Raw genomic sequence first — 12,468 nt, 5'->3', positions numbered from 1 at the left:
CTTGGCCACTGAGCTATCATCCTTCCTCTCAGCCCTAATACAGTGCCTGCTGATGTGTCTCCTGGCATTCACTTGCTTCTCCCCCAAAATGCCTCTTCTCCAAAGCAAAGAGCCACTCCTGTCTTTCTTCCACTTCATTGGAGCAGGCGGTGCTTCAGAAAACCACAGGGGTCACTGGCTTTGGGTCTGCAGGAAGAGCCCATATAGAAATGGCTGTCCCCATCATGGAAAGATGCTTCATAATTTTCTAATTGCCTCTCATGGCAGCTATTTTGTGGTGGCACCCTTTCTCAAAAGGTCCTTAAGTGCTCATAAGCTTAACAAGGTTGAGGAACTCTTCTGACTGTAAGCAGTGTTATATTGGGGAGTGGATCATTAAAACACATGATTCCTGCCCTGCGTAAGTATTGAAGTTACACCGGATCGTTCCATCATGTACTTCAACTCTAAGGCCTTTCTTACCCAAGAAAGATTTCCTCCCTCACTGGAGATATCAAGAACTGAAGTCCTTGAAAGGGCAAACTGTCTATCATACCACTTGGGTGCTGTGCTCCCCTCTGAACAGGTCCCGCTTCACAATGAAGAGGCTGTGTCATGGTTTTGAGACATCTTCAAATATCAGCTCCATCAACCTTTAAAGACCACCATGACTCATGATCCGGGGATGGTTTAAAACAATCCAGTGACTTGTTGCAAAGCAGGAGCCACTCAAAATGGCTGTGTGAATTGGCCTTTCTTTGGCCCTTGGCCTGCACCGAGGGAGGCAGGACAGTACTTGCAAGCATGACATTTTCCTCCATCGTTACATACTCGTAGGTTATGATTTTAAGGAGGGCACGTTCCTGACCTCCCGGAGCAGCCTTAGCAGTTGCCATTAACAATGTCAAAATGAGAGGTTGGTCTGACTCACAAGGTAAACCGTCCTGAGCATAGGATATTATGGTCCAGGAAAGCAATGTGAAAATCTCAGTCACTGGCACATGGGGTGAACCAGGAAAAAAGCAGAGAAAAAGACTAAACCAGCGGAAAACTGAACCTGGTTGTGCAATTCCCTTTCGTGTTGGCCCCCTTTTCCTTCCCCAAGCAAGTTCCATTGACTTCTCCTCCCCATCGCCAGCTCTCAAACAACAGTTATGACAGCTTGCTTCAAAGTTAAGAGCATTAGCTTCCTCCAACATGACCTTTCATTTCACTTCGATCTTGCTAACATCATCACAGGGAGCAGAGCAGAGGCTTAAGGAAGCAGAAAGGAAGCAGAGGGAGTGAGAGAGAGAGTGCTCAGGACATCTATGCTTCCTGGCTAAAACTGGCTCATGCATCAGCAAGCAAATCAGGCTAAGACCTTCTTAGGTTAAGGCTTTTGCAATTTTTTTGCTCACATGACCACAGTTGCCTTGATGGAGGCAACCCACCCAGTGTCACGTACACAAAGGAAAAAACATAAGGCTGAGTGCATTGCAGACAAAATCTTCAGAATGCATCATTGGGCTACAGGGCGGGGTCTGGGATGGCAAACTGGTAAAAAGGTGTTGCAGAGACTGTCCCTATATCCTTAGCAAAGGATGACAAAAATACAGAATGTGCTTGCTGCAGCTTACAGTTTGGCCCAATAAAAAATCATACCAAACCAACCTCTGATTTGCCCACCTCAGCAAAGCTTAAATCTCTCTTACAGAGCACTGCTAAACAGATTTGCACCTTTTAAAACCCATTGACTCTAATGGATTTAAAAGGGCATAACTCTGTTTAGGACTGCATTGTGAGCCTCCAAAAATGAGGCTGGGGTGCATTGAACAACTTTGTTCCTGTCTGTCTGGTGCCGTGCTCTCACTGCTGTTGATCAGTCCAAGTTGGTAAGCAATCACAGTCCGGATTACAAGAAATTCCTGATGACTTCTGCTACCTGGGAGCAGGGAAGAGTAGAGATAGGGAATAATCTCTGCAGTGCAATTCACCAAGACTTAATTTTAACCCTTTGCCAGGGTTCAAGCTTTCTTGAATATCTTCAGACTGAATCCCAGATGGGAGAAGACTGGTTTTGCTCGCTCGGTGATAAAGCACACTGCATGTGCTCAAAAGCATGGCTTTCTTTACATGTTCCTTGATGTATTCCTGGGCTGATCCTGGACACAGAAGCTAGGCTGCTGGCTCAGGTAAAGGTCTATAGCTAACATGTGCTCAGTGTTGGCTAGAAGGCTTTGAATCATCTTTGTAGGTCTGACCATTCATTCTTCTAACTGCTGCCAGCAGCAAACTGGTTTATTTAGCTGTCCTGAGACGGATTTTGTGGCCCTTTTGCAGAGTGGATTTTTGTCGGCATTCACTAATTCTATTTAGAATTTGCACACCAAAAACTGAGAAAGGACTCTTAACTATGAGAATCTGGTGACAGCATAGGTTTAAAATGCTGCAGAGTTTAAATAATTGCTGCATGAAATTACAGCAATGAACTGAATTTGTTTGTAGAATTTTAGTACTTGAGCTGATTAGCACGTGGTTAATCCTGGACAGTCTGAAATATTGACCTGGATCAAGGCATGGAGTTGCCAGAAATGCCACAGTGTGAACATGACATACATGAATTTGGGATAACAGAGTCTTGGATCCTATGAATAAGGTCCATGAGAGTGAAAACTTCAGTTCATGGGCAATCAATGGTTTTCAGTGGGCCCTTGTGTAAATGGAAGTCTTAGCAGAAGAGGAAGCATGCTCCACAGCATAGACTAACTCATTCATAGAATCCAAGTCATTTATCATAAAGAAACACGTGTCAGAGAGACAGGATCAGCTGAGGCGCCTGGTCCAAGAATACACGGTAGCAAATCTAGTTTTCTTGCAATGTACCATGGTAAACGGCCTGTAGGTGAGCATGTGGATGTGGTAGTTCTAAAAACATCAGAATGAGCCATTTGTAGCAGGTACGAAACTATAAAGTAAGGTGATCATAATGATGATAATTCTAATCGCATGGACCATTAGGAATACCTGCCAAGTGGTTTGTGGTAATTCATCTCTTACCACATGGCCAACTACATGATACATTTTTTTGTTGAGTCAGGTTCAGGATCCCCAGGCCTGACTTGTAGCTCCAAAATGGGGGAGATAACTCCCGCCCCCCCCAACACTTTTGGCTTCGGAAAATAGTGTTGGGGAGAAGGCAAGAGCCCCTCCTCCCGTTGCAGTTCTGGAGTGAATTGGGCTCCCATTGTTTTTCAAAATGACTTTCCCCTCAGTTGCTGTGTGGCTGCATGGAAAATAAGTTGGGTCTGGAGATCCTGAACCCAACTCACCCAAAATATATATTGTGTAGTTTGACCCACAGACTACTCATTGAGGAGACAGAAGGAACTATCCCAAGATGCTATGGAAACTTCTTAGTTAAAAAATCATTCAATGCATTTAACTGGCCATTTATTGGATCTACCAATGAATCACATATACATTTGCACGCACACTCACATGTACACATCCTATCTTATCACCAGGTGCAAACCATGTTTAGAACTTCCTATATAGTTTCTTTACTATACACATAGGAAGTCTAAACATTCACTTGAAATCAATTAGTACTGAGTCAAAAGCTAGGTGCTTTTCTCAGAATTTTGGCAGTGGAGAAAAGTGTTCCCCTTTAGTGACTTGCTAAGGGGCTGCACAAAAATGTCAAACTGTCCATGGGTTCAGAATGATAATAAATTATCTGATTATTTGGGACCACCCATGTGAATAGTCCATTGTCCTCACTCCCAATTTGCCCTCATGCTCAATTAGCTTTATTTGCCATCAAAGATGTCATCACATAGCTAAATCAGATTGGCCACATAGCATCCTCCTCCCTTTCCTTTTCAGAGCTCCTATGATCGAATGATGCTGAGCCATGACTAATAGAATAATACATTAATTTCTAAAGGAAAATATGCTAGACTGAAATTTAGCAACCAACAAGGTTATATTTGGATCACTATCTAGCATCAGATAGAGTCCAGTAGCATCTTTAAGACTAACCAACTTTACTGTAGCATAAAGGTGCTACTGGACTCTTTACTATTTTGCTACTACAGACTAACATGGCTAACTCCTCTAGCATCAGATAGGAAAGTACCTCCCTTGGAAAATTATTAACCAGAGCACAAGTTTTAAAAGGTAAAATCCTACTATTTGTAAACATAGTAAAAAGAGGACATTCCAATATTTTATGACACAAAGTGTCAAATTTACTTGGACCGCAAGAACAAAGGAGAGATCTGAATATGGAATATGATAAAAGTTGCCATTCAGTACTTCAGAAGAGTTAGCATTCAACTGAACGAGCACAAATGCCCAAACATAATAAAAGGCCGTTAAATATCTCATGTAGGATGGTAAGGACCATGGTGGTAAGATACCAAGAAATTGGTTCGAGCTAAGTCTACGAGTCCATATCACTGTACTATTGTAATCAAGGTTGATGATGACGCTTAACAGTAGAAAGGCCTTACCCAGAACAAGAATGTCTTTGGTTTTGAGCCCCAACTGTCATGAACCAGTATCAACCATCTTCATCCAAGCATCTTGTTGAAGAACAAACTGCAAACCTTCCATTTCTGTGGCGAAGATGGTCTTTATTCTTAACTTAAAAGCACTGAGCTATGTTCTAGCTTCCAGCTACTTTTGGCCTAATTCAGCCCTGAGAGATACATTTGAGACACATTGAGGAATGCCTATTATCCTACGTATAAACTGGTTGTCAAAAGTTTTTGTAATCACTGAGATCCAAATAGCAACACCATAGAGTAGCTGTAGGATTGTTTTTAAATTAAACACCTGAATTGCACCTGGAATCCCCTCACCCCACCCCGTAAAAAAGAAGCAAGATATTGCTCTGACCATAGGCTTAATCTTATTCAGTGCAAACGTACGCTGGTGGAGCCAAGACAAGTTTGAAGAGAAAACAAATCTCAAGCTACATAGCACTGCGATGCAATAATTTTCATTATGTGATCCCTGATAAGCTTGGATCACTTCCAGAGGGACCCTAACCAGACCAAAACAAAAAAAAGTGTGAAAGCAGGGGTAGAGAGGATGCAATCACAACAGTGAACAGATTCAAAAGGATACTGATGAATGTTCAGCATAACCCTGAGGTCTCTATATCTTGGAAATCTGATGATTAAAAAAACAGTGTTGGAAACATAATTTAAAAAAATTGTATCTCATTTTCCCCCAAGAGATGTAATTATAAACTAGATAAAAATGATTTTGTCACCTATTCTGATATTTTCCCTATCCCTATTATTTTTAAACCAATTGAAAAAATGCTATGCTGGATTCCTCTTCACTAAAAAAATTAGAATTCTCCAGATAACTCAAAACATTTCCTTTTACCCAGTAACTTTGGGGTTGTCCCTTATGTTTTGTTCAACAGATTGCCTAATGCTAACTATGTTCAATTGGAATTAGAGGTGGGCACGGTCTGCAAAATGGACCTAAATTTGACACGGTCCAGCCCAGTTCATGATTTATGAACACAGTTCACGGGACTCACATTTTTCACAAATTTTGGTCCATTTGGGCCAGTCTGTCAGTCCGTGGCCTATGAGTCCAGACATCTTGGTGCTGATCTATCAATTCCCTAGGCAATGGAATGGATGTTCGCAGACTCATCTGCTCTCTGGCTCCCAACCAGAGAACTCCCATTCTTCTCTATGCAAGCAAGGAGCAAGAATTAATTCCCTAGGCAACGGAAGGGAGGGATGTTCTGCAGCCCTGGGAACACACCAATCCTAGCCCTTAAAAACTTGATAGGCAGCTCTGGCTGCCAACCAGAGAGCTCCCATTCTTCTCTATGTGAGCAAGGAGCAAGAATTAATTCCCTAGGCAACGGAGGCAGCCCTGGGAACACACCAATCCTAGCCCTCAAAAGCCTGATAGGAAGCTCTGGCTGCCAACTAGAGAGCTCCCATTCTTCGCTATGCAAGCAAGAAGCAAGAATTAATTCCCTAAGCAATGTCTGGGAAGGTGTCTGTGTGGTGAGTGAGAGGGCTCTCCCCTCACCCTTTTCTGTTTGATTTTGCTTCATTGCAACTTTTTGGTGCTGCAAGCCAATGAAAGTCAATTGGCATTTGTGACTCCTAGTATCTACTGGAAGTTTCCTGGGGTGGCCACTTTGGGAGTTACTCGGACCTCTGAAATGCAATCTTAGCCAAACGTGAAGGGTGGCTGAAGGAGAGCCTGCCGAAGCCTCACTGCAAGTTTGGCATCTCTGAGTGTGAAGGGAGCAGTCTTAGGGCCCCTGGAAGTGACAGACCATGGACCAATGAACCGGTCTATGAATGGGGCGGTTCGTGAAAAGTTTGTGGTCTGTGAAATGCAGCAGACCATGGACCGATAGTCCATGGGGTTTTTCCAGCCTGTGCCAACCTCTAATTGGAAGTATGTTTCCCTGTGTTCAAAGAGGCTTACTCAGAAGGAACTGTACATAGGATGTCTGACCCCCTCCCCTCCCGATGTCGTTGATGAGCAGCTTTCCAAAAGTTCAGATGCACCAAAACTTAATTCAGCAAATGGGCATTTTTGAGACATCACACTTTTAAAATTATTTCTTTCAGTTAAAAAAAGCAAAGCACAAAGAAATGCACATTCTCACTACGTGGAAACAGCACAGTTGCATAAATGCGTACTGAAAAATTGTACTCTGTTTTAAACAACCTTTCTTTTGTAAAGGCCTCCCATATATTAGGTGATACGTGGGCCAGCTGAAGAGTACCTGGATGGAGAAGGCCCAGAGACAGACCAGCCAGTCTGGCACTTCTGCCAATGACTATTGTTCAGACAGGTAACAATATAGCTCTGTATCTCAGTGAGATTTTACTCAGAATTCCTGCCCTCCTTCAACGCAACACACCACACTTCTTGATGGTTCTTTTCATTTCTGAGTTGAAAATGATTTAGTTTGTGAAGACTCAGGGAATGTTACATAATCAGTATTTGCTTAACCCTGACTCCCGACTCCCCACCTTATGTTGGCAGTCAAAGCTCCAGAACTTCCAGAACTTGGAGCAGTGTTAGGCGGAGATTAAATGAGTATAGCTCCTCTGGCCAGTTGGAGAAACTATAGCAAGGAAGTGTGATCCATAGGCCAGAACTGGTCAAGCAGCATTCCCTTGCCCTATAAAAGTCAGGACTGCTCCCTTGACAAGAGGGGAACTTTCCTGCTGTCATTCATGACAGGCCATCTTGCGTTCACATAGTCTTTGTCACATGACACCACTGTTGAAATTGTAGAAGTCAATCAGTACAGCCATACTGTTTTCACTTTGTAAATGATCTTTGAGTAATGTAGCCCACTGAAACCAAAACAAGACCAATTCCAAAGACCAATTCACACAACCAAATAAGAGTATGAACATTTGCTTAAGGGGAGAGGGAAGTGGGGAACTGCCTATTGTTTGACCCAGCCAGGAGATGCAGTGGTTTCAACCCATAGGAGAAACATTGTCTACTTGGGGCCCCTACAACTTACGAAACCTTGTCTATAAGACTAGAGTTGTCTCCCTGTCTTTTCTACCCCCTGCCCCTTTCTCTGCAATCTGTAGTAAGGCATCTGGCTGTTGTCCATGAAGTGTTGTGCACAACCTAGTTTGCCTGGACAACTGAGCTAGAGGAGTAACAGCATAGCCAAGTCTCAGTAGGAAAGATCTATCCCACATATGCAAATGCTGCGTTTTCCTGGCTCTTCCACCTGTGGCTGCACCATCCTACCAGCTCTCCTTTACCAACATCTTGTGCCTTTGCTCTGGACAGTTTAAAAAATTGCAAACCTTTCCTAGTGCATTGAGTGGGAGGGAGGGAGGGAGGTCAGCAGGAAGTTTGATTGGTCTATGTGGTCCCCACTCGCCAAGCACCTTCTTTTCTCCAGTACAGTTCAATTTTATTTGCCCCCCTATTAGCTACTGAGTATTTCTTCCCTCAATGACACATGATCCTGCACCAGCCTGAGATCTTCCAGGGTTCATTTGAGTTTGTGATGCTTTTTTGGTATAAAATGCAAACTACCTGATTCCTTCACTAACCTGTTTTGCAAACTGCAAAGCTCTGTAATTTCTCCTCACTGATTGTTATAATGGTCAGACCTGCTTATGGGCTTCCTAGAAGCACCTTGTTGGAAATATGGTGACAGATGATACATGGGTTTTTTTTTGATCCAGTAGGGTTCCTTTTGTGTCCTTATCAAGACCACTAACAACCACCTTGTAAATGCAGCCTGCGAACACTGTGGGGAATCTATTGTGATTATCTTCAGCACATGAACCAAAAGGCTACAATGTAGAAAGGAAAATTGAATCTCACTGAAAATAAGTTGAAATCAATGGGAAAAATGAACCGCAGTGCATTCAATGCTCACTTATTTTCAGTAGGATCACACGCATTATCTGATTTACATTGTGGGATTTAGAGCTCTTTAAGAAGGTAGCCCAAGTAGGATAGGGTTCAAGAGTGAATGGCATCTATCCTACCACCCAGGTAAGCAAAGTTGGAAGCCTTCTCCAGTCTAAAGAGCTTCCTCCATGTTAAGAGGCTCTTCCTCCAATGGAAGAGCCAACTTAGACTGAAGGAAGTCTCCTTCGGGGAAAACTCCTTAGGCTGGAGTAAGTTCAGTTTAAGGATACTTGCTAATAGTTTTTGCTGTGCTTGCTTAGGCACAATCTACACTCCTGTGCTTGTTTCTAATGGATTCCAAATTTGACCAGATTTTTCAGTATCAAGAATAGTTATCATCCTTTCGTTATACGCTACTAGATGCAACAAAGGCACATCAAGAGTCCCCAGTTATCTAGGGGCTCTTTTAATTAAGAGCCCTTTCGTCATGCATGTGCTTGTCTCCTTGCATTCAGGCTGCTCTGGCTTCTGGTTAAAATCTTGCTCTTGTAAACAAACCAGAGATTAGAATCGAGGGGATGGGCTGTGATTTTAGGACAAGAAACCACCTAAATAAACCTGAAGTTATGCACGACCAAACCATCAGAAAGGATTCTGCTGTAAGAATCTGGGACGGCACCTAGAAAAGTAATGATGTAAATATTTTGTCCTCGAATCAGGGCCATACATTTTACCCATGTTTGCAAGGAAAAATTCTCAGGGGTTGATTGCTGGTGAGAATAAAGTTGCAGCTATGGGGAAGCATGGAAATCAATAGCATGAACAACAGTGACCTTTGAGACTGAGCAAGTGACATAACAGAGGCAACGATCTGGTGCTCCCGTATAGCTTTCAGGGTAACAAGTACAATGTTTATTTCCTCAGCCTACACCCAGGGAAGCCATTTGCTGCCTGGTTGGGTGGAAGTGATGCTGAAGGTGAGACCCCTGGGTGGGAGGGGGGCAGAAGGTGCAAACACAACTGACACAAATCGCGGAGGGTGGAGTGAAGTTGATCTGTGCACACAGCATCTGTGCAAGGCTATCACCTTGGACAGGTGCTCCATTGGTCTGATGGACAAACTGAGCTTCAAAGCATTAATAACAGGTACACATATTATATACACCTTTTGCTGAAAAATGAAACCAAACATTAAAGGTGGGGGAACAAGAGTCAGTTTTGTATCTCAATAAATATGCAAGATTTAGTTGGAAAAATTTGAGGACTACTGAATGGAAAAGAAGTTTACTGCTTTGAATTCTGACCCACAGCCTATCTGCAGTCCGTGGCTAAGTTTCTCTTTGGCCAAAGAGCTGGAATGATTTCCTTTGAATGTTGTCTTGCAATATTTTGAAATAAATAAATCAAGCTCTGCTTAGCATCTGAGTGGAAAATATCCCTGCTCCAGGATGAGGATTCAGCAAGATGGGGAGAGAGACACTCCCTGCTGTACAAGGTGAACCTCAACCCAGAGAAGATTTTCTCCGAACTGTGCCAGCAGTTCACGTATTTGGGTGAATTAAAAAGGTTCCTGGGAAGGACCTGGGAAAGATCTTTCAGTTTTGAACGTAACAAATGCACCAAACCTGCATTTTGCTATTTTTTTAAAAAAGCAAAGATTAACACTCGTCTAGCTCTAATACTTGACAATGTGTATATAACTATAGAGATGGGATTTTAAAGAACTATTTATTATAAGTGATACTATTCTCTCTCTCTCTCTCACACACACACACACACACACCAACCATATCTCTATCAGTAAAAGAAAAAATATCCTGCAGGGAAAAATAAGCCTTGTGGGAAACTAGAGATTTTTAAGACATTAAATTAATTTGGAATTGCTTCATTCTTATGCTGTTTTTTTTTACCACTCTTAGAAATGGCAAGGGTGAGGGAGGGGAGAATTGAATGAATTGCTCCTGGACAAATAGTCTCTGTTTATCATGCCAAAGCATATTTATACTGCTCTTTTACTTTCATTTTAGAAACAAAATAAAGTTGGATTTCAAGCTCAGTTGTGTCTTTTCTCATTCCACCACCCTCTTTTCTTTAAACAAATTCTACTCTGTTAATTTTAATGGCAGGAGTTAAAAAAAAGATTTGTATCCTGACCGTTTTTCCCCTTCACAAAATCATTGCCTCACACAGGGCTTTTTTTCAGCTGGAATGCGGTGGAACGGAGTTCCGGCACCTCTGCGCCATGGCGTGGAGGGCAATCTAAACTCCCCTCTGTCTGGAGATCAAGGGGCAGGGCCACCAGCCATGTGACCATTTCCGCCGAGGGCTATTTAAACTTTAAAAAACTCCCCCCTTGTTCCAGCTGACCCAAAGTGACGTCGTTGTGTGGTCCTGAGTTCCACCGCTGAGTTCCACCATCTCTTTTCCCAGAAAAAAAGCCCTGGCCTCATGTATAATTCCCAAGAAGCCACCACAGCTGGCACGGGCCAAACTCAGCTTGACTTAACCTCAAGGCAAGCCCTATGAGCTCTCCAGCCATATGGCAGCCCAATTTCTGAATATACCAATATTGAGCAAATATTTAATTTTTATTGGACACCCAGCGATAATTTTATAGAAGCAAACAACCTATGATATCTGACATCCAATACTGATTTTGTCCATTTCACACTAACTTCATTTATTAATTCAGGGGAGGGGGGAGTCCACTCAATAAAATTTTCGCATCAGACTTTGTTTGTGAAACTCAAATAAATATTCATGTCAAATTATGAAATCAATGTCCAAACTCTGAAAAAATTGCTGTTCCAGCGCTGCTTGAAATGTGATGTGCCCTTTAGGTATCTGCCCTCTCAATACACTCCCTAGTAGCTCTCCTCCTTGGACCTGTATAATCTCCTTTTTTTAGTTCTACTCTAAGAACGCTGTAACTAATCATGGTACTCAAAATAAGCCATCTGTGCTCATGTCTATCATTACACCCACTGGCAGTGAATACTACAATTTAATGAGAAAGTGTGGGATCCTCTGGCAGAGGATGTAATGATGGCCGTGAGTGTGAATGGCTTTAGGAGAGGATGAGACAGATTCAGGGAGAAGTCCGTCAAAGGCTACAATGACTTTCATATTCAGAGGCAGTCAATGAATACCACTTCCAGGAGGCAACATCAAGAGGAGGCTTCAGCCTCAATGGCCGGGACAACTAACTGGCTGCTATGTGTAAAACTAGATGCTGGACTAGATGGACCACTGGTCTGATTCAGGAGAGCACTTCTTATGTGCTTGTGCTCAATCTCTGATGTTCTTATCCAGGTGTGCTCCTTCCATTGTGATGAGGACTGCATCTTCTCTTTCATCAATATAAGCCGCTGCTTTCTCTCACGTGGGCCTCCATTCCAGAAGGTGCCTTCTTCTGACTGTGTGAAGCATTGAAATACCCTCTGCTAGGACATACTAGAGCTGTGACCACTTTGGGCCAAACTACAAGTGACCCCTGACACTAGTTGGACACTTGTCAGCGTCCCTCAAGTTTTGATGGGAAATGTAGGCATCCTGGTCTTGCAGCTTGACTCTCTGACTGCTGTCCAATGGACTTTTCAACTGTCACTTGTCCAACATTCCGCCAAGCTGCCTACATTTCCCATCAAAACTTGAGGGAAGCTAACAAGTGTCCAACTAGTGTCAGGTGTCACTTGTAGTTCATACCTCAGAGATGAGGGAGTGCCACTCTACCTATGCTCACAGACATCTTTCCTTTGTCATATCACCACTGAACTCTGCTTCTAATCATGGCCTGCCTTCTGGACTGGAATGTCGTCATTCACTCATCAGAATTTAGCAAATCAGTGGAAACTTTTAATGTTCCCACAACTGTGATTTTCACCAATGACCATGCTGGCTATTTTGGAACACATGATGGGTTATAATAATACTCCCTTGATGGAGGAACTGAGACAGCTGCTTGGTGGGAATGGCCCTGGAACAAAGAAGTCCTGTGAGGCTGGGAGGTGAGTCGTGATGGGGTGGAAAGGCAAGAGGGCACGGGGTCCTGAGACCAGGGAGACATTTTCAAACCACTGAGTTATCACAAAGCAAGCTGCCAGGATCTAACCT

This window comes from Eublepharis macularius, chromosome 1, assembly GCF_028583425.1.
Source record: "Eublepharis macularius isolate TG4126 chromosome 1, MPM_Emac_v1.0, whole genome shotgun sequence".
In the NCBI taxonomy this organism is placed as follows: domain Eukaryota; kingdom Metazoa; phylum Chordata; class Lepidosauria; order Squamata; family Eublepharidae; genus Eublepharis; species Eublepharis macularius.
This window is presented reverse-complemented; position numbering follows the sequence as displayed.